Genomic DNA, 20,468 nt, shown 5'->3' with positions numbered 1-20,468 from the left:
CCTATTCTTAGAGCCACTAGGATGGCTAATGTTCTTGACTTCTGAGAACTGTTTTGCTAAGCTTTGATACATGTGTATGGTTCCGAAAGTTCTATTTTGATTTGATCCATAGCGATATTTGAAAGGTACTTGATATGATTATTGCTTTGATTTTCCAAAGATATCTTCTGAAGCGTTCGTAGAGGTTTCTGTACTAAAATGTTCATAACTTTCTTATACTAACTCGGATTGACCCGAAACGTGTTTGTGATCCCTCAAGTGTCATTTTGTGTGCTTATCCATCGAGTCTTAAAATTGATTTATGTGCATATAGTTTCTCACTACTCTGCTCGTGCATGCCTCGATGTATCCTTCACTGCGTCCCGGGCCAAGGCATGTTCTCGTGCGCACTCCACTGCATTGTTCACCGCGTCCCTCATTAAAGGGCCGGGGCATGTTATACCGCATCCCTCACTAGAGGGCCGGGGCACGTTATATATGTGATGATATGATGATATGGGGGTGGTGGCCAGGATGGCATATGATGATCCTATTTACCGCGTCCCTCACTAGAGGGTCGGGGCACGTTACATGCATGCATAATGATTATATGATTTTACTCACCGCGTCCCTCACTAGAGGGCCGGGGTACGTTATATGTATACATGGCATATGATGTTGACAAGCATGATTTGCATTTCAAAAGGCAAGTGTATCGATATTTTTAAAAGTCATACTTGTTTTGGTAAATTTTTGTTTCAGCTGTGATCCGCTTTATTGTATTTCATGCCTTACATGCTCAGTACATATTCCGTACTGACCCCCTTTCTTCGGGGGCTGCGATTCATGCCGCGCAGGTATACCCAGATGAGTAGAGGCCATTATAGAAGATTTTCCAGCGGAGTTGGCAAGCTCCATCTGCCCCTGGAGTGTTGCCGGGTCAGAGTATTAAGCTATGATGTCTTGGTTGAAGTTAGAGACTTTGCAGACAGAGTCGTGGGTATAGGATGTCAGTCTTGTAAGCGGCTCCACCAGCCGATGTGCCATTATGTATTATGTTACAGATTCCTTATGATTACAGATTCTACTTGATTTGAGCACGATGAAAAGAAAGTTTTTGAAAGCCTTTATTATGTATTTCATTCTTATTTGATTTAAAAGTCTGAAGACACTATGTGTGTACTAAGAGTTAGAGGGTTCGCTCGGCCCTAAGTAAGGGTCGGGTGCCCATCACACCCTAACGAGATTAGGGTGTGACAAAGTGGTATCAGAGCAGGTCATCCTAGGGGTTGTCTGCAAAGTCGTGTCCAGTAGAGTCCTGTTTATTGGTGTGAAGCCGGCCATATTTATAAATAGGAGGCTGCAGGGCATCTAGGGATTGTTGACCTTCTTTCTGTCTTAGATCGTGCGATTGAGCCAAGTCATAGGAAATGGGATTCCTTATATAAGCCTTACATACGACGGAAGAAGATGAGTGGTGATATGGAAAGTCACAGGGGTAAGTTTTGGTATTTTCATTCTTTCATCTGATATTGGAAGCTCTGGATGGCTGGAATGTGTCGTATAACTGTATGCCCCGTGAGGCATTGTTGGTATTTGTTGAGTGCAGAGTTTGAATAGTAAGAACTGCAAAAGAAGACTCTGCCGGAAATCTTTCAAAACCAGGTCATTTAGTTAAGTACGCCTAACGGGAAGAAGCATGGAAAGGAAATATTGTAAATAGATAATAAGTAGGATGCGTTGTTTTGGAGGAGTTACGAACTTGGCATGGCATGAAGAATAATTGCAAGAAAGACAATTAGTAGTCCGAAGGATTAAGATGGATAACATTCGAGGTTTAGTAGGAGCAAGATCTGTTGGGAGATTTAGGGAAAGTCGACAATCAGTTTTGTTATAAATTATTATATAAGAGTGGCGAGCAGAAGCCCAAGAAGATGGATAATCGAGTATTTATAAGTAATGGCGACGAAGGTGTATTCCCTACCATCGGGAATCTAGGAATCTAGGACGAAAGGTAGTTATACACATAAGTGAAAGGTGAATATTGAGGATTGAAAAGGGTAAAATAGTAATTGTAAAGGGAGGGACGTGTTACGAAAATGTCTAGGAATCTGTAAGACTTCGACTTGCTCCAGATCATGTAATGAAGGTCATGAGATGAGGTGGATGCGATTATATCAGTACTAATGTACCGGATTTCATCAAAGTTTCGAGGTTAAGCGTGCTAAGGTGGGAGAAATCTTAGGATGGGTGACCCCCTGGGAAGTGTGCAAGAAATCCTATAAATTGAGACATAAGAGACAAACGAGAAGTTAGAGTAGCCTAAAGGAAACTAGAGTATACGGGATGGTTGGAGACCATAAGAGGTCGCGTAGGACGAGGCAGACTGGACTGGTGAAGAGACAGAGAGTGCATCAAAGCTCTGGAATTAGGATAAGCTTAAATAGCGTTTGGAGATATTCTGTAGGCAAGGCAGTAGTAATTATACATACATATATACGAATGCGTAGGATATCCCACATATGATTGTATCGGTGGGCACGTCTGCCCCAGCAACCGGTGCTATGGTATGGAAGGCATCAATCGAGTAAGGGTACCGAAGTTCAAGTGACAGCAAAAAAATAAATGGTACCAGTGTTACAAGGTGAGCTGATGTCATTTTCAGGTTAAGATTGGAAAATTCTAATACAACGATATTTGGAAAGGAAAGAGAGTGAGTAAATGGAAGGCAGGGAGATCAAAATGTCGGAAAAAGGGTAAAGGGTAAGAAACCTCGGTGAGGGAAGCCCCGAGAGAAACTACCGGCAAAGCACGAGACTACTTGGGTAAAAACTCAAAGATAAGTACGTGAAAAGGGCAAAGTGTGGTAATAAGGAACAAAAGAGGAGTGTGTAAGATTCGAGAACCAATTTCAATAAGTGGGGCTAAAGGAATAGTGACTAGGACAGGGGATGTGAAGTAAGAGAAAGAATGCTTAGGCTTTGCGATGATGTTAAGGTGAGAAATATATAAAGGGATAAATGTATGGTGAAATTAACACGGTTTCCTCGGACATGGAGGAGCTTTCCAAAAGGATAATTTAAGAATAGAACGGATTTGCGAGTTTAAAGTAAAAATTTCGCGAACTTCAGAGCCGATGCCACAAATGGCAAAAGAAGAAAGGTGCTCAAATAGGAAGAAACCCAAGGAGTCTTAAGGATGAAAGTAGGAAAGGTATACTAACAGGTTAGTCGAAGGAAGAGGAGAATATTTGGGAGCAAAATAATTGGAAATCTTTAACCATAGGAGTAAGAAGAATACCTTAATGAGTTAGCGGTAGGAACCCGATTACGCATTAAGGAAAGATCGAGGATGATGGGTCGGCACTGTTGATTGGGAAATTAATGGTATGGAATGAGGATTTATGTGAGGTTTGGGAGATTTGATCTTAGAGGAAATGGAAATGAAATGTAAAGAACATGCATGGGAGACCGCTCGGTCATAGCATCATAAATATTGTTAAAGGTCGATGGGCGAAGATAGAGAGAGTGTAGCCTGTAAGGATTCTGTGCTAAGAGCGAAAGTAGCAGGACGCTCGAGGCAACATGGATACACAGCCCCAACACAAACGCGTAGTTAAGAAGAATTACGAGTAAAGTGAATTAAGCAGGTGAAAGGATTAGTAGTGGATGGAAGGGTATGGAAATGTTGGAGAAAAACTAATGATGATATAAACCTAAATGGAAGAAGAATTCTGGAGAAGAAGAAGTTTAGGTATGTTATGAGTAAGGTCAAGAAGAAAGACGAGGGGTGAGGTATAATCAAGATTTCATAAAAAGACATAGTGGATCTCGACGTCTCCATGGACTAGTGAGTCCAAGACACCGTTAGTCACAAAAGACAGAGGTATGGAAAGACGAAAAAGAAGGCATCGGGATTGGATACCCTTATAAGTATTTTAGTTAAAAATGAGAAGAGTAAGTAGCAAGAAGATAGACAGGTTATATTATACGATGACGGAACCCCGACTTTAAGAAGAAAGCGAAGGGCGGTAGGTAATTATCGTAGACAAGGATACTCGGAGACTGTTGGCATATGAGGAGCCCCTTAAGAAGGGGGGAGAACATATTATATTATACTTAATAGGAATCACAACATTTTCAAGCGCCAGAAGAGGAAATTTAATAGCTCGGGGCCAGAGTTCAAAGCATATCAGCACATCAGAAGGATACCTGAAAGAAGTAGAAACGAATTGACAATGAGGGTACCATGAGGCCGACATGAAGGGAAAGGATGGAAGACACCTTATGAGAATGCTTCATGCCAACATGAATTATGATATGTTTAGAACATGATTTGAATTCCTCGTATCGGGCAAATTTGCACCGTACCTAAGTACGCAGCGACATGTTTTAAAGAGTAATAAAAAGAGCAGGAAAGGGCTACAAGCTAAGTTCACAAAGGATAATGGAGAGAATGATAAAACTCAAGGGATATTTCGGGTGACAACGACTATTATAATGAAAGTATCAACAATTGGTAGACGAGAAATTTTGGAAAGAAAGAAAGAACGCAGTGCCTGTGAAGGAAATAAAAGAGTTCATCGGATACTAGAAAATAGTTCATGGACCATTGATTATACGGAGCATGAGAGTATAAGCTATGGAATTATATGAACCATTGACGTGAAGCAATGCTCAATCATATTCGTAAGGAATACACACTGGAGAGCCAACAAGGAATAACGATGGGCGAAACGAGCGCCAATACAAAGAAATCAAAGACAAGTATACTTGTGTCGATAAATATGAGGGAAGGAAGTAAAGAAAAAGTTGTAGTAAGAACTCGAAGATGTTGCGAACTAAGAAGTTAAGTGAACTTGGATCATAAGTTACCATAAGTGTAACTGGACTGCGAAGCATAATAAATGGCGAAGAAACATTACGTATAAATGTTTTTGGATAAATATTTATAGCATGGTAAGCGAGACTGCAATACTGTAGAAAAAATGAGAGCAAGGAACAGCCGGTGGCCATGTTGGATCGTCAAGTGAAGATTGCGTGCCAAAGACATGGCTTCTGTTAAGGTGTAGTGACGAAACAATAACAGAAAAGAGAGGACCTGGGAAGAACAAAGATAATAAGTTGGCGCGGTGGATTAGAAAACCCATGACACGGAATAAGGACTCATGTAGAGACCGAGGAGTCCGATTATAGGTAAAATAGGGTAAAAGATAAGGAATGGGCATGAAGAAAAGGACAACTATAAGAGGGAACCCCCCCCCCCCTCCCGAAGTGTTATAAGACCCCATAAGATCAGTTTAACATTCAAGGACGAATGTTCTATAGGGGGGGAGGATGTTATAGCCCGTATTTTGTACATTCGGATACTTCAAGGTAGTCGTGATAAGTTAAGGGCAAGACTATTTTACAAAATTATTTTAATGTACAAGTTGTTTATTAGTATGGAAATATTGAGAAAGGCTAAGGGTAAAAAGGGAAATTCACAAGATGGTTCATGGTAATATTGTGGAAGGCTAGGGGAAAAATGGGAATTTCACAAGAAGTTCAAGAAAGTTCATGAAAGGGCCATGTGGCCGTCCAAGTAGGGTGGGCTTTGGCCCACATGGATGTATAATATATGTATATATAAATGACTTAATAGTCATATATATCATCACCTTCACACTTAGAAAATTCAAGAAGCTTGGAAAAGAAGAAAAAGAAAGAAAAAGAGAAAGGGCCATTCGGCCATGGCTCCAAAATATTCATGCCATGGAAAATTGATCAAAAAATATTTTCTTCTAGTAATTCAACCAAGTGGAACGTCCCTAACAACATGGAGGAGTTGTTGGAGTAAGAAAAGCATTCATTTGGGCAACTCATAAGCCCTAGCCGAGTGGAGAAGTCAAAGAATAAAGGTAAGGTTTAATCTTCTCCTTCATGTGTAATGGATGATTTTTGCATGTTGTAGTATGTGGAAATGGATGAAATTCATGAAATTCATGAAATATATATATATATATATATATATATATATATATATATATAGGTCATGGCCGAATAAGGGTATGTTGCAAAGATAAGATGAATTGATTTTTATTTAGTAGTTTGATTGTTTTTGTTGTGGATTCCATAATAAAAATGAAGGTTAGGTGGTTTGAAATGAAGTTGTAATTGTTGTGGGATTGTTGAAGAAGTTAATTTGACATTAGTATGGTTTCTCATAATTATGAGAATGAAGTTGTTAATGTATAGATTGTTGGTGTAGTTTATGAATTTGGAAGGAAAGGAAATGTGTTGTTATTGTTCTTGTTGAATTCGGAAGGTTTCGGGTGAAGTGGTATGTTGGTTGGGTTCTTTTGAATATTATGTAAATTGTTTGAAGTGTTCTTGAACCATGTTAGAATGATTTCGGATTAACACTTGAATGTGAGATCATTGGTGTTAGCTTGACTATATGTGATTAAATTGAATATAAATGAAATGTCGTTGAATTGTGTGACAAGGGTTGCTAATGTTAGAATATATTTTGGATTGATTGTTGAAGTTGTTAGTATGATCGTTGGTATTGTTGTTAATAATTTGACCGAGTTGAATTCTCGGATTGTTGTTGATAATTTGGCCGAGTTGGATTCTCGGGATGGTTGTATTTACAGGGGAAATGCTGCCGAAATTTTGGCAGATTATAAATTAATTTATTTGAAAGAATAAGACAAGTGTGTGACGATGTGTTTGATGATTGTGTAAATCTTCTTGCATGTAGACTAGCGATAGCGAGCTTGGACAATTAAGCGTAGCTAATAGGACGTGGAGCAGGTATGTAAGGCTTACCCTTTCTTCCTTTTGGCATGATCCTTGTGAAACAAACGGACAATGTATACGTATGATTTCAAAGAAACTCCTATTCTTAGAGCCACTAGGATGGCTAATGTTCTTGACTTCTGAGAACTGTTTTGCTAAGCTTTGATACATGTGTATGGTTCCGAAAGTTCTATTTTGATTTGATCCATAGCGATATTTGAAAGGTACTTGATATGATTATTGCTTTGATTTTCCAAAGATATCTTCTGAAGCGTTCGTAGAGGTTTCTGTACTAAAATGTTCATAACTTTCTTATACTAACTCGGATTGACCCGAAACGTGTTTGTGATCCCTCAAGTGTCATTTTGTGTGCTTATCCATCGAGTCTTAAAATTGATTTATGTGCATATAGTTTCTCACTACTCTGCTCGTGCATGCCTCGATGTATCCTTCACTGCGTCCCGGGCCAAGGCATGTTCTCGTGCACACTCCACTGCATTGTTCACCGCGTCCCTCATTAAAGGGCCGGGGCATGTTATACCGCGTCCCTCACTAGAGGGCCGGGGCACGTTATATATGTGATGATATGATGATATGGGGGTGGTGGCCAGGATGGCATATGATGATCCTATTTACCGCGTCCCTCACTAGAGGGTCGGGGCACGTTACATGCATGCATAATGATTATATGATTTTACTCACCGCGTCCCTCACTAGAGGGCCGGGGTACGTTATATGTATACATGGCATATGATGTTGACAAGCATGATTTGCATTTCAAAAGGCAAGTGTATCGATATTTTTAAAAGTCATACTTGTTTTGGTAAATTTTTGTTTCAGCTGTGATCCGCTTTATTGTATTTCATGCCTTACATGCTCAGTACATATTCCGTACTGACCCCCTTTCTTCGGGGGCTGCGATTCATGCCGCGCAGGTATACCCAGATGAGTAGAGGCCATTATAGAAGATTTGCCAGCGGAGTTGGCAAGCTCCATCTGCCCCTGGAGTGTTGCCGGGTCAGAGTATTAAGCTATGATGTCTTGGTTGAAGTTAGAGACTTTGCAGACAGAGTCGTGGGTATAGGATGTCAGTCTTGTAAGCGGCTCCACCAGCCGATGTGCCATTATGTATTATGTTACAGATTCCTTATGATTACAGATTCTACTTGATTTAAGCACGATGAAAAGAAAGTTTTTGAAAGCCTTTATTATGTATTTCATTCTTATTTGATTTAAAAGTCTGAAGACACTATGTGTGTACTAAGAGTTAGAGGGTTCGCTCGACCCTAAGTAAGGGTCGGGTGCCCATCACACCCTAGCGAGATTAGGGTGTGACAACAATAACGGTCCGTCGACAGGTTTGACGACCCGTGGATCATGACTGGTGTCCTGCAAGTTTTCTGGTTCAGTTCAGATCACATTGATTCGACTCGTTCAGCTTCTAACTCTATAAATTGCCAGGAATATCTGTTGGTACCCTTGTACACGGGGTAAGACATTTTCTATCTCCAAAACTCGGGCTCGAGTCTCAATTCCCAAGGCATACCCAACTAGGAAATCATAAGTTCTACCACTACGAAAACGAGGGGTGTAACAGGAAGGGTCCTCAGCATCTTCTTTAGGGGAGGCGAAAACCGAGGGCACTGAACGAGTGAGTGGCTCAGGCAAGGCTACCTCTGCCCCCTCTAGTCCTGTAGTACCAAATAGTGAAAATGAGGGCCGAAGGTTGGAGATTCTGACTAAGCAACTGCATGAGGATAAATTGCGGTTCCTACTCACGGGAGCCAAAGAACTATATGCGCAGGGATCGCTCCAACAAAAAAATAGGGTAGGCCGAAGAGAAGCATCCAGAAAGAGAGGTGATTGACCTTTGATGGCTTAGAAGCCTTTTCTGACACTACTGAGGCCCTCTGGCTATATCGACTTGCAGCCTTTGGTGACTCTCCAGGTGAGTATTTCCAGTGCTTGTCTAGAATTTTATGCCAATTATGGGGCCACATTGCATTTGATGAAACGACCTAGCGTGCCCATACACACATTGCCACTCCGAGAGACTGTCACATTCCGCAATGCCAAGGTTGACATTTCCAGCAAGGCCATTAACAGGGTCTATTTTGGTAATGACTTTGTGGAGCCAGACAATGAGGCAGAATTTATCGACAAATGAGAAAGGAAGGGTGAGAGATCGGTGCTACAGTGGGCGGCTGCTGTAATAGCACGTAGTACTCCACCTTGGGCAAAGAAGCCAAATCAAAAATTCTCTCACATTGCAAGCCAAGTTTTGGTAGAGTTTGATCCGATACAGGGTGCTCTCAATGCAGAATGACAACACCCTCACGAGTGCCCAGGCTGTGACAGTTGCAGCGATGATGTCTCAGTACACGATGAATGTGAGGTGTCTGATTATGGAAGAGATTAGAACGCGAGCACCGCAGCCAAAAACCTCTCTCATTTTTCTATGCCTCAATATATAGTTATGTCGGAGAGCCCATGTGACGGGCATTCCCGACAGGGATCATTGTTTTAAGGCCACCCAATTTGGTGATTGACGAAAGAGTAAGAATGATGGGGCTGAAGATGTAGTAAGAATGATGCGGCTGAAGATCTAGAGCCACATACTGATTATGATGAGACTCAGCCTGAGTCGGGTCTTAGGGCCACGGGAGATGCCACTAAGGGACCTGCCATTTTTATGCCGGTAGCTACTGACACTGCTTAAGTATCCGCTTCTGTTGATGCTACTGTTCCTGCCTCAGTATTTGTCTCTGCTCCTGCTGCCACCACTACTACCACTGCTAGTACTGTTGTTGCTAAAGCACAACCGACCACATCTACACCTGTTTCTTCAGCGGGTGTCACTGTTGCAGCTAGACCTCCACCGGCAGCACAACAAGGGACTGATCCCTTGGCATTGACCAGAGAAAACTTTAGGGAAGTCGCCATTCAAGCTAGAAAGGTTGATAAGCAAGTTGGTATAATTATGGCACAGTTCAGACCTTACGTAGAGAAACAGATCAAGCTTTCCACTGAATCGATCCTGGCTAAGACTAAGCAGTCTCCTACCGTCCTCTGCACTAGGCTTGATGGTTTTGAGATAAGATTGGTTGTGGCGGAGAGGGCAGCTCTCGGGGAGAGCTTTCCAAGCTACGAGGGAAGTTAAGGCACTAAAAGCGCGAGAGCAGGTGGTGTTGGAGGATCCCGCTCCAGCTACGGATGTTGACTTGAACGCACTGATCCAGGTCAAAAATTTGTTTGATGATGATGAGGTGGAGGATGAGTCCACGGTCCTGAAGGGCAAGAGGAAATGGGATGCTGTGGACCTATCCCTTAAAGACCCAGCAGAGGTGACTCAGAGATTGTGCCACCAGGAGGAGGAGGGGTTCAAGATTGTTGTGCATAATTCTCTGAAGAAGAATTACCCTGATCTTGTTGGTGCTTCGACTAGTATCACACCACCGAATGTTTCGAATACTGGGGAGGCTGTTACTACTGAGGCTGATGTTACAGCTCTATCTGTGGAGGCGGCACCAGCCCGAGATGCTCACAGTGCCTAGTGCACCTAAGTACCCCTTACCATTTGCTTATGTTGACATTAATGCACTGGGGATAGTGCATAGTTTAAGTTGGAGGTGGGGTCTGTGTATTGTTTGTGTCTATGTAGATATCTGTTTAGGACTCCCTCGGCTTTTCTTTGCTAGAATTCTTTTCCCGAGGGGTTTATTTTGGTTGAAACTGGCATGTTTAGGTTGTTAGGTAGAATAGAGTAGTTATGACTTATATGGTAGTGGCTTTGAACTTATGGCATGTTTGTATATTCAGTTGAAATTATGAACCCCTCAAACAATTTGACTGATGCATAGTGAGGAATTGCTAGTATTGACGTGATTGGTTCATTCTCTGATATCGTAATTATTAGGGTATTATGGATGATGAATGATCGCTAGGAGTTGTATTTGCATTAACGAAAGGTCCTTATGCCATTGTGCGTGTGAGTTGTTAGTTATGTTCATACTCTATTTTTGCAATCTAGAACTTGCCCGGTTTTTCATGCTTGAAGGCTTATAATAGTTTGATTATTGAAATGATCTTAGGCTTTCTTTGTATAAAGTAGTCACTTTTCCTTATGAGCCTTACCCAGTATGTAAATAATCCCTAGTTTTTCCCTTTTGAGCCTTTGATCTTTTTCTTGGCTAGCCCTTAACAAACTCGTACCCTTTTTGCACTAATTCCATCTTTGCACCCATTCCCTCCTTGACACTATTAGAGAAAAGAGGCTAAACGCCTAAGCTAGGGGTGATACAAGTGTAAAGTAGAGGCTAAAGCCTAATTTGGGGGTCGCGTGAGTAACAAAGTTGAGAATCGATGTGGTTGCTGTAAATATTTATGAAAAAAAAAGCATAAAGAAAAAAAAATAAGAAAATCGTGGCACAAAAAAAATAAAGTCAGGTTACATTAGGTGCAAACCACATCGAGATTGAAGAAGTGAAAACAGGGAGAAAAAGAAAAGGCTAATAAAGTGAAGAAAAGTGTAGTATTCAAGGAGGGTGATTCACTAATACCTAAATAATTATCCTACCCGTACCTAAGCCTACATTACAAGCCAAGAACAAGTCCTAGTGTGATCACAACTGAACCATCAGAAGATTGAAGGCACTGAAAATAAGGGCAAGCATATGGTATTTGGTTTTGTAGTGTATGAACGTCTTTGTGAGTGTGAGTGTTTTCTCTTCTCTTTAGTCTTTGTCCCAGTTCGTTGTATATATGTGTGCGGGACATTCTTTGGTTTATGTGAGGGCATAAGGACTAACATGTGAAATATGAAACAACCATCCGAGGAGATGTTTGTGGGTCCATTGATAGTTCTGGTAATGTGATGTCATAGACTGAAGCGTCATTGTTAGTCTTAGCATTCTTGAGTTTGTGTTGTATCGTCGATTATGAAAATGAGGTGGTTATCTATGGAAAACTTGCATGCCTCTAATTCGGAGTCAAAACCATTGTAGACATGGTTATTCTATTGTATCTATGTTTAGCTGAGTCGTTTTTGTGTATTACTTGCTTGAGGACAAGCAAAGACTTTAAGTTGGGGGTGTTGATGTGCCTTGAAATTATAGCACATCCAATACCTTTTTACGAGAAGTTTTACTTATTTTTAAGCAAGTATGTGTCGTTTTGATGTGTTTTTATTGTTTGGCAGGTAATTGAGGAGTTAAAGGACAAAAGCACTGAAATTGCATTATTCAACATTGATGATGAAGTTTTATGGGTCGTATAATCTTATACGGACCATAACTCCCATCGTAAATAAGAAGATGTGAAACAAAATGTTAAAGAAGAAAGATGGTAAAATACTGACAACTTTTACGGACTGTGTCTTATGATACGGGCTGTATTTCAATACGTATTTTAGCATATGTCAAGTGAGGCAAAAAGTAAAGTTTTGAAGATGAAGAAATACGCCCAAGTGTTACGGACCGTATCTCAAAATACCAGCCGTATAACATGATCGTGAATATTCACTGAAGACTTGAAGAACTTCAACCGTATAACTTTATACGGTCCATATTTTATTATACGGACCGTAACAAATGTCGTCAGGGACTTAAGTGCAATTTTGTAATTTTATGTTTTTGAGACCTTATAAATAGTGCCTTGTAGGGTTTTATTTATGAGGAGTTGCCAGTTTTAGACTATTATTCCCTAGCATTGGATACGCATAGTTTTTGAAGTCTTTTTGGAGAATAAACAATTGCAATTACTTTCTTTCAATTCCAATCAACCAAAAGTAAGCATTATGATTTCTATTATCTCTTATCGTTCTTCTTCTGCTGTGAGTAGCTAATTTCTCTACTAAGGTTGTGAACCCTAGGATGAGTGTTTTGTGATTGGGGATTGGGATTGATATACACATAATGAATTGTTAGGGTTTATTTATTCTTCGTTCTTCGTTCATAATTGATGGTTGCAAACATTGATTAAAGCCATAAACTTTGCTTAACTTGGGAAAGTGAGTAGGGTTTGGTAGGAATAAATAACAAGAACTCAAGGAATTAACCTTTGTTTAATTAATTCACTTAGGATTAGAAGGAATTCACCTGGCACGACTTAACCGTTCTACATATACGCTCTTTTATATTTGGGAAAAGCATAAAGAGAAATAATCTTTAACTGTTGGGAAACATTAGGAATTCAATTAGAGGTTAAGTGCATTCTTATAATGATCCATTAGAAGTATATCATGATCAATCACCATAGCATACACTTTATCTAAAGGGGGACACAACCTTGGTTTTGTTTTACCATATATTACAATCCAAAGCAATTAGTTAGCAATTAGTCATAAACAACCAATCTTCTACAAAAATCAACGGAATGAGAAATTAGACCTTAAGAAAGTACTCTACAACTTTAGTAACCTTTTCAGACCATATTCCCTGTGGGATTCGACCCCAACCTAGTTGGGTTACTGTCACACCCCGAATTTACTAGGGTGTGATGGGCACCCAACCCCATATCTGGAGCCAAGCTAACCCGCTGACTCTTGTTACATATAGAAACTCTTGAACCACTTAAGAAAGAAATACATAGTAAGCTCTCCCAACTATTATTATTTTTTTTTTCTTCATAAGTAAAATCTGACATCATATAAGGCTCGTGACATGAAACATAATAAGATATCGGCTGCTGGAGCCGCTTACAGACTGACAACCCAATACCCATTGCTTTGTCCGCAAAGTCTCTAACATAGAACAAAACATCATAGCATATACTTGGACTTGGCAATTCTCCGGGACAAATGGAGTTCGCCATCTCCGCTGGAACATCTTCAGTAAGGTCTTCTAATCATCTGGGAGTACCTGCGCGGCATGAAACGCAGCCCCCCCCCCCCCCCCCCCGAAGAAGAGGGGTCAGTACGAGTAATGTACTGAGTATGCAAGGCACTAATAATAACATACGGAAGATGTAGAACAAGGATAATAACATAAAAGAAACATAGCGCATGTCATGAGGTGGAAAGTTAACCTGTACATATAAATGCCCTTTGGCGGATACCATGTATTCTTAGCTTCCCTTTGGAAATCTTTTCCTGTTCGTATATATATATATATATATATATATATATATATATATATATATATATATATATATAAATAGAACTTGTCATATTGCTGAGGCGTCGGCAGCCGATCCATTTAACCATAAATATACACATCCCGCGTCCGGGCATCCCGCGTCCGGGACGATGTCATGTCATGTAATGCCAACTGATCAGGTGGATATGCGTATATAACGCTCTGCCCTTATCTCCATCTTCCCCGTATACATATGCATATATCATGTACGTATATCAGCGTCTATAGCGCTCTGGCTCTTTCATCATATACATATACGTGTATCATGTGCATATATCAGCGTCTATAGCGCTCTGGATCTTTTATCATATACATATATGTGTGTCATGTACATATTTTATAAATATATATACATATCTTACATACATTTACATGTCTCATATGCATTTACATATCTTATATACATATGTCACATAGGCACGCAGGAGAGCCCAAAGAAGAATCAGGTAGCCATCGGAGTGACGTAAGGTCGGTGACCTCCGATTATATTATGGAACAATCGTGGTCGCCTTGTCTCTCCTTGAAGGAACAAGTATTTTAAGGCGAGACTACCAACGGAGAATAGTATCAAAAGTAAACATAGAATGGAATCATGGCACCATAGGCGTCAACTCATAGGCTTGGGAATCCTTAGGAAATAGTGTCATAGCTAGGAAGTAGAAATAAGGTTCAAGAACTAGCTTATTACTTTCATGCTCACATTGAATCCTTAGCCTAGAAATCTTAGCCGTAGCATCGTTCCGGTCGTACTTATCATAGGCATATTCTCTTGTCTAACATCGTCGTTATCATTGTCATCATAGAAGTGTTCTCGTTAGAGTAGTTATAGTACTTATCATTTAGTACGAAATCGGGATCAAAGGTCCCCTTTGGATTCAACCTCAAGTAAGTCAAACAGAGCTATAAGGAAAATCCGAGAGCAACGGGCCCACCTCGGCCCGAATGAGGTAGCGTATACGATTTGCATATGTTACATGTCATGGCGTTACTTGTGAGGGTTTTAGGGTAGTCGGGTCCCATTTATACAAGTTCTAGGGTTTAGGAGGTCTGTCCAACGTTTCGCGCACTTTCTAGTTCAATTCTACTGAAGGAAAAAAAGAAAACTTTAGGCGCGGATTCCGGAGTGTAGGGTTATTCCCGTGGCTCACATCCAACATATTTCGTCTAAGACATGCCATAGAAAGAAGGGTGAAGCCTTACATACCTTTTCCCGCTCCTTGTGCTACTCCAAATTCGCGTTCCAAATCCGCCAAAATCTACAAATTGGTCATGTTTACCAAAACTCGATTAGAGCCCTTAGAAATTGATTCTTTAAGGTAACACTTTGTCTGCCGAAATTTCGGCAGCATTTCCCCTGTAAATACACCATCCCCGAGAATACGGCTCGGCCCCAAATCAACAACAACAATCCGGGAATTTAACCCGGCCACAATATCAACAACAATGACAACAAACATTCCAACAACATCGACCATTAATGTAAACGCACTTTAACATCAATGACCTTCTTTCGCATAATGCGACGGTATTCCAATTACGTTCAAATCAAGATATATATAATCAATCCAAAGCCATTCAAACATGCTTCCATAACATTTCCAACAATCCACAAAATTTTCCAAAACAACCCGACCCAAGACATAAGGCAACCCGAAATATTCCAAGTCCAAGGAAATATCAACAACACATTTCTTTTCCTCCAAACTCATAAACCATACTAACAATCTACATATTAGCAACATTATTTTCATCAACACCAAAGACCACCATTCGGCCAACATAGCAACACACACGACTTCATGCATTTCATCCATTTCTACACATTACGACATGTTCAAAACGCTTATAACCACATCGTCCAACACTAAATAAAATTAGTTCATTACCTTGACATACAAGGCAGCACATTTTCGGCCAACACTCCAACACCCATATTGCCATAAATTTCATTCATTTCACACTCCACAACATATACAACAATCAAATAACATTAAATAAAATTTGTTCATCATGCTCACACCAAAGAGACATACACACGGCCTCAACTTTCAACATACAACCTTTCATGGTTTTCATCCATTTTCATATACCATAACACATCCAATACATCCATAAATATGCAAGGGAGGATTGAATCTTACCTTTTCCATTCAACTTCATTCTCGGCTAGCTTGAAGGATTGCGATAACGAACGGTTTTCTTGTCCCAACGACTACTCCACGCCGACGAGGGCCTTCCAATTAGTAGGAAAACATGAAAAGAATAATTTTCCATGATCAAGTTCATGGGGCTGGTTCGGCCAGCCCCTCTTTGGCCGTTCTCCTTCTTTCTTTTTCCTCTCCATCTCTCTTGAATTCTCTAGAGGAAAATGATGACTTAGCCTTATTTATTCCTTTCTCTCCACAATTTTCTTATATTTATTTTTAAGCCCCTCTTGTATAAAAATATGATCACATGGCTCCCTTCTCCCTTTCTCTAGAAACCTCCTCCTTTTTCTTGAATTTTCTTGAATTTTAACAAAGAAGACTAATGTCTTCTTTAGCAAGCTTTGCCCCTTATGTTGTTATAATTTACCATTAGCCCTTATTAATTAATAAAAAAAATGTGGACATGCACCATGCATGTCACACGGCCAACATGGCCATTTCATGAACTTTCTTGAGCTTTGCAAAATTCCCATTTTGCCCCTATTCTCTCCGCAATATTTTCATAAGCCATTTTGCGAATTTCCCTTTTTGCCCTTAGTCTTTCTCACTATTTCCATACTACCAATGTTCGTAAATAATATTCACAACAACATATATATTAGAATAAATTTTGAAAATGGCCATTCCCTTAACTTCGTCACGACTACCTTGGAATATCTGAACGTATAAAATACGGGATATAACAGTTACTATATTTTACATCGTCCGCTTTATATCATTTAATAGGTGTAATTTGAGTATATCAGACACCATGGGTCCCTGCAGGTCATGGCTAATTAGGCAAACATTACTAGCTAGCATGTGTGTACACGGTTGAGATACTATTATTGATGCATTGCATTGCATCGGACTTGTATTATTCCTGTTGATGGTTGTGACTGGACTCATCTTATTCCTGTGTTGGCTGATTTCTGTTGATGACCTTATTTGGTTATGTGTTGTTCTGCCTATCTACCTATCTTATTAATTGTTACACCTCGGAATTTTTCCGTTGGTACGCAAGTAAATGGACTAATGATGTGTGCGAGGAGTGCGAGTGTATAATGTTTCATGGGAAATGTATGTGAAGGGATGTGGATGATTAGAATGAAAAGTCGAGAAATGAGAAAAAAATTGAAAGTTGGCAAAACTGCCTAGTGGTCGTATAGTGAAAAATATGGACCGTAAAGTGCAATATGGTCCGTAAACTTAAAGTCGTAAACTGGCATGCCCAACTTCAACTTTCTGCCAGCTGAGGAAAAGGTATAATACGACCTGGTGGATGGACCGTAAAGTAATTTACGGCCCGTAAACCATGGTCGTAAATCCCATGCATGCAGGCCAAAGTCTCTGGTCCTGCTTAAGCTTAAAGACGACCACGAAGGACGGTCCGTAAAGTGGAATACGGACCGTAAACCTCCATGGACGACCACTGTTCACCCAGCACAGATTTTCCAATTCATTAAATATGAGGATCAAGACTTATTTTATTTCATTATAACATTACACCACTCCTCTCTAGAACTTCTCTCTACATTTATTATATGAGTTTTCAAGGATTATAAGTCATCAATAACATTAAGACAAGTGAATCAAGGATAAGGGAATCATCAAGGATCATCCAAGTCAAGGAATCCAAATGGAGAAAAACTAGGGTTTTGCTCAAAGAAGAGTATTACCAACCAAAGCTTGTTCCTACAACTTCTAAGGTAAGATTCATGATTTTTACAAGATGTTTAAGGTATTGGAGAATTAAAATACATGGATTGTAGAAAATGTGGTCAACTAGGTCATGAATGATGAATAGTGACATTTTGAGAAATAGTTTGAATTGAGATATGAATGTTGTTGTGTTGTGATATGAATGTGTTATAAATGGTATTAAGATCATGAACTAAACACTTTAGACGAATGGACGAAGATGGGTGTTATGACCATGAATGTGGGTGGATTAGAGGCAAATTGAGGAATCTAGATAATGTGGATAATGTGAATGACTAATGGCCATTGTTATGATATTAATGAAGGTATAAACGCTAGCATTGGAAGGGAACGTGCAAGTGTAGAATAGTTCGACGGAAAGGTATGTAAGGCTAACCCTTCTTTCATAAGGCATGGTTCTTGGCCAAATTCCTAAATTCCTCTATATGAGTATGTTGTCTTCACATGGTTGACATTCCGAGCTCATAAGCTCACGACCCTTGATATGTACTATGATTATACTACGTTCCTCGTATGACGAGTAAGTCTATAATGTAAATGTAACGATAATGATGAGGATAGTAATGATGATGAGAGTAAAATGAGACTAGAGATGCTTACGAGCTATGATATATGTATATGTGTGCCTATGAAGGGCTATGATAAGACCCCGAGCTTATGATGCCGGGTAAGACTATATGTATATAACTATGTATAAAGTATGTATATGATTACGTAACGCGCGCGCACTTCTGCAGAAGGTACGGATAACCCTGATGCCTTGGTAGGGCCAGGTATGTATGATCTTGAGCCTTGGTTGGCTAAGTATGTATGAAACACCGATCCTATGAGGTCGGGTATGCTATGTAAATGTTATGTATGTATATAAGTGTATGGTTATGTATATAATATGAATATGAATGTGATAAGACTATGTATAAGAATACGAATAAGGACATGTATACGAATATGAGCACAAGTATGGTACGAGTATTATTATGGGATACGAACGACGACGTATGCAAGTAAGCGACATGATGATGATGATATTACTGTCTCCCCTCCTATGCTATCTTCATATGATATCTATTATGCTTCTATATTGATGTTGAAGATGCTTTACATACTCAGTACATTCTTCGTACTGACGTCCTTTTGTTTGTGGACGCTGCGTCATGCCCGCAGGTGCACAGGGAGACAGATTTGATCCTTAGCTGCCTATTCGGAGATTACATAGAGAGCTTCATTTCCTTCGGAGCCATATCTTTTGGGTACTCATTCTTTTGTGTATATAATTATGGGCGTAGCGGGGTCCTGTCCCGCTAATGTGATATGTTATACTCTTAGAGGCTCATAGACATGTGTGTGTGTGGGTAGATGTGTTTGGCCTTGTCGGCCTATGTTTTGTATATCATTTTGTCGGCCACGTTGGCCCATGTATATTGATGTGGCATAAATGCCTATGATGATATAAATGTGCGGTTGTCCATATGGGACTAGTTGACGAATGGATGGAAATGCATGTATAATTATGTGGCTCACCTAAATGTAAGTATAAGAGTAAGCTAAGAGGGTGCTCGGGTGGGTTAGCACCGGGTGCTCGTCGCGGCCCCGAGTCGGGTCGTGACATTAATTTTATGAACGTATGCACTATACTAATCTTAGTCGGCCTATGATATCTACCGATACATAGTGTTTGTATTGATACTACATTGTTGCACTTTTTATTTGAGTGCAGATTGTGTGCCAGAGACATCTTCCAGACCTCATATTTAGCTTGAGGCCAGTTCCTGATCAGATCCGAGGGTGAGCTCCTATCCATGCCATGCCGCCTGAAGATCTTTCTTATTTGATGTCTACTTTCATTCCAGACATTATTTACATTTATAAACAGTTGTTCATTCTTTAGACAGTTATGTTTAGAGTCTTTGTACGATGACTTTCGAATTTTGGGATTGTAATAGTTAGAATTTTCGTACCTTTTATTTATTTATGGCATGATTAGACAAATTTATAATTTAATTCTGATTATTGATTTATAATTATTTAAATGATTTAGTAATTGGTTAAGGGGATGGTTCGCCCACTAAGAGATTTAGTGTGGGTGCCACTCATGGTTATTTGGGTCGAGACATAAACCATACCTTAGGGTGGTGGTACTGTGGCGTGAAGGAGAGAGACGGCAAAAGCATTAATTGCCATTGCCCGAAATGGATAAACACGACCAGGAAAAGCAATGTGTGCCTACGTTTTTGCCTTTACCAACAACAAATGACCAAAATATTTAAATTACGATCAAATTGTGTTTACAGAGTAATCAAGATCATTTAACTAAAACAGTTTTTTTCAGGTTGAACTAATTTAAATAAAATTGAAATGAACTAAAATCCAATTAACTTAATTAAACTTCTTAACTTAACAGAGCAAAAATAATTCTTAACTATAATAATAATTATAAATAATTTTAACACTTACAACATTTTCCAATAAAAACATTTATATTTTAAACTGATTTTTCATTATCAAAAGTAATACTAAAATCATACCTATAATATATTATTAAAAAATTAAGATATTTTGCCAAATGAAATGGTAAAATATCCTCAGGCAATTATAAAATGTTTTTTAATTATGGAAAAATAACTATTCTACTCGATTTGGATTTGAAGAAGTCTGACTCGTTAATT

This window comes from Lycium barbarum, chromosome 11 (genome assembly GCF_019175385.1).
Source record: "Lycium barbarum isolate Lr01 chromosome 11, ASM1917538v2, whole genome shotgun sequence".
In the NCBI taxonomy this organism is placed as follows: Eukaryota; Viridiplantae; Streptophyta; class Magnoliopsida; order Solanales; family Solanaceae; genus Lycium; species Lycium barbarum.
The sequence above is the reverse complement of the archived record's forward strand: the minus strand, read 5'-3'. Positions refer to the sequence as shown.